Genomic DNA, 3,778 nt, shown 5'->3' with positions numbered 1-3,778 from the left:
GTTGGTTCAAAGAAAGAGTTTATTCTGCTCTCCGGATAGCAGAAGGCACTTGTGTGATCAAGTCCACTGCAAGTCCGAAGAAATGACAAGTTTCATGCAGTATATATATCCTCCAGGCACCCTCTCCCCCTTCCCCAGCCATGTCAGCTTGTACATGCAGGTTGACATCACAGATGTTCCTGCTCCGGCACTCTTAACCATAAAAGGGATTTCCTTCCTGCACTCCTGACCATAAAAGGATCTTCCTCTTCCTACTCTTATCTTGGAGGAAGAGGTCATCATCTCTGAGAACACTTTCTGGAGTTGTTCCCAGACTTGGGCCTGTGCGTCTTTTGTGGTCAGCGCATAAGATAAGGCACAGACGTGTCTCCTCTGTTCTGCTGGTGCAGTCAGGGTCATCCCTGCTGTCACAAACTGATAAAGGAGAGGGCTCTGAGCACAGCCAGGTTTTTGTTTATACATTGTCTCAGAGCTCAAGTTAATGGATTTTAGCGAAGGGAAAATAGGGATTTTGGTGCAGTTTCAAACTGCCTGGACAGTCAGTTTTGGGTTTTGGGAAACCCATTCCTTCAGGAGAACCACAGATAAGCTTCCAAAGAACCAGAGTTCTGTTGAGCACCAATTGAAAACCACTGCTTTAAGTTAGCTGCGATGGCAACCAAGCTCAGCAATCAACCCTGTTGAATGACAGCATTGACTTTAAGCGCATTCATTTCCATTGTGGTCAGTGGGGCTGAACAGTCCATGTACATTTGCCTTACCTGGGATGCTGAATGGCCTCACTGGTGCACATAATGTTTTCTTCTTCTTGCTTTGGGTTTTAACTCTTGGCAGAAGCACTTGGTCTTTGATTAAGGAATAAAGAGAAGGTAGGTGGCAGGTACATTGGCAAAGAGCTGAGCCACTCCACAATATTGCTGCTGTGCTAAAGGTAATTCATCTGTTTTAATTTGGTCTCTCTCTTTTTGCTCGGAATTTAATTCTTTTGCTGAATGTGGCAATACTGAAAGGTCAGTGGATTTATCTATAATGGAACCTTAAGGGGATTTGGCATCCCTTTTATCTTTGCAATTCCCCCTTCTAAAAGAAATGACAGGTGGTAATTTTCGAGTATACGTATGACATTTCAGTGACCTGTAGCAAACAAGGTCAATAGGCAAGTCTGAAATCATAGGAAAATGCTGCAAAGTCGGCAACGACACAAAATTCTGTCAAATGGGATTTTATGGGGACTCTTATAATAACTGGACATCAGACCTTTAAAAAAAAAATCAATGGAGCTCTTTCAAAGACTATTCGCTGAGAGCTGATCTTATGCCAGATTTGTTCTGTGGAAAGTAAAGGTGTGATCAGGACTTTTTTTCAGCCAGAATTCTCCAGAACTCAGTTCCAGCACCTCTCAGGTGGGAGCCACTGACATTCTAAAAGAATGAGGGAGGTGTTCATGGTGAGCTCTGGCACCTCTTTGTCTAGAAAAAATAGGACTGGGTGTGAGCCAGCCAAACTAGACCAGCATAGGACATTCTTTTGCCTGAGGTGAAGTACCAAATAATTTCCTTCCTTCCTTCTCTCTCTCTCTCTCTCTCTCTTACACACACACTTCAAGGTAAATTACAAAATTCTTACTCAGGCAAAATATCTAAGAAATTTCAAGGAAACGAAGTTTCAGGAAACCAAATATCAAAGTGAATTGAAAGATCTCAAGATGGTTTACAAAATATTAAATGAACAAGCTAATAAAATATAGTTAAAAGTATAAAACCTACAATAAAACAAGTAATAATAATAATAATTTATTTATGCCCTGCCCATCTGGCTGGGCTTCCCCAACCACTCTGGACAGCTTCCCACAAAATATTAAAAATACCATAAAACATCAGACATTGGAAACTTCCCTAAACAGGACTGCCTGCAGATATCTTCTAAAAGTCAGATAGTTGCTTATTTCCTCGACATCTGATGGGATGGCTTTCCACAGTGGGCGCCACTACCAAGAAGGCCCTCTGCGTGGTTCCCTGTAACCTCACTTCTCGCAGTGAGGGAACCGTCAGAAGGCCCTCGGAGCTGGACTTCAGTGTCCGGGCTGAATGATGGGGGTGGAGATGCTCCTTCAGGTATACTGGGCCGAGGCTGTTCAGGGCTTTAAAGGGCAGCACCAACACTTTGAATTGTGCTCAGAAACTTACTGGCAGCCAATGTAGGTCTTTCAGGACCGGTGTTATATGGTCTCGGTGGTCACCAGTCTAGCTGCAGTAATTCATAGCAACCTTAGAACCCTGGACAATTGTGGATTAATGTCAACCCAAGGTCTGGCTGAATGAAGGGTGTCAGGGGTGAGGTTTGTGATGCTGAGCCTGTTAAGAAAAGTTAACAGACACAAAGCTAGCTGCTGACTTACTGGAACACTGCCTTCCTCTAACTTATGAATTCAAAGTCACTGCAGTTATTCTTCCTACAAAAATTATTCTCCAACAAATGCTACCTTATATATGTCTTTTTTTTTTAATCATGCATTTCCCCCCCCTTCCATAAATGCTCAAGACAGTAGACTGAAAACTTCATGCCTTAATAAGCATGTGATCACATTTGTACTTTGCAATCAAAGCTTCAGAATAATAAGCAGCATAGCAGAAAGAAATAGAGGGAATGTGGTGAAAATCTGTGCCATGTATGCACACTGTGCTGAGGAAACAAACTTCTGCCACACTGAGGATTTCCCCCCCCCTCATATGCAGCAGGAGATTCCCTCTAGCTAGGAAAACATTTGTGCAGTTGTCTTTGAAATTGAATCACTCCAGGGAAATAAAATGGTATAAATTAAATTATTGGGAAGAGGAGATGGATAGACTCAGTTCAATTCAGTGATACTTTAGTAGCATGCCAAGCTAAACAAGCACAAAATATAAGAAAAGGGCCATCCCTCTCAGATTCGATCAGGGGTAGGTATAACTCACTAGGTTGAGATCGAACACTGTGATTTGAGACAGTTGCCTTTGGGATTAGTCAAATCAGTACTTTACAGTTCAAGAAACTTCAGCGCTTCAGTCCAGCCTCATAAAGTCCATCCATCTCCTCTCAAAAAGATAGAGGACAGTGTTTACTGACTTAAAATTGGTTTTTCACTTCAAAAATAATTGATCAGCTCTGCTCAGCAAATAAAAAACGTATCATAGGGTGGGGTGGGGAGGGAAGAGAAAAATGATTTATTTATTTTTTTGCTCCATAGAAAAGTGCTCCTGATCTATCGAGTGAGATTGGAGACAGGTGAACTCATTCATCCAAGCTAGCCTCTGATTAACTCGGGAGCAGTCCGAAGTTGGGATCTGGTTAACCCAGAAGATCTTGGGTTATTTCTCTGAGCCAATTTGAAGGTAATCAGAAAAAATATGATGTGCATGGCATGTCCCTGCAGAGTATTTCTACACCCAAACAAACTAAAAGAGCCAGAGGAGGGACCCTGGCAGAGGAAGGACCCTGAAGGAGACTAGGTTTGATAGTGGAAGAGGGGGGTTGATCCTGAGCAGGAAATGCCCTCCTTTTATTACCTATGAAAGGATCTGCACTCAGAGAATGAGTTTGTTGTTGATAGATAGATTATGAACAAAAGAACTTAAAGAGATCCAGATTACAGACTTATAACCGCATCATTTAATGTTAATACTTTCTTCTATTTAAAATAGTAAGTTGTCCTCAGCAGGACTGAGGCTATAGACGACCCTCCGGAACAGCCTCACATACATCTATTTGAAAGACATTGCCAGACAGATTTTGCATTGTG

This window comes from Podarcis melisellensis (assembly GCF_964234715.1).
Source record: "Podarcis melisellensis genome assembly, chromosome: 9".
Taxonomy (NCBI): domain Eukaryota; kingdom Metazoa; phylum Chordata; class Lepidosauria; order Squamata; family Lacertidae; genus Podarcis; species Podarcis melisellensis.
The sequence above is the reverse complement of the archived record's forward strand: the minus strand, read 5'-3'. Positions refer to the sequence as shown.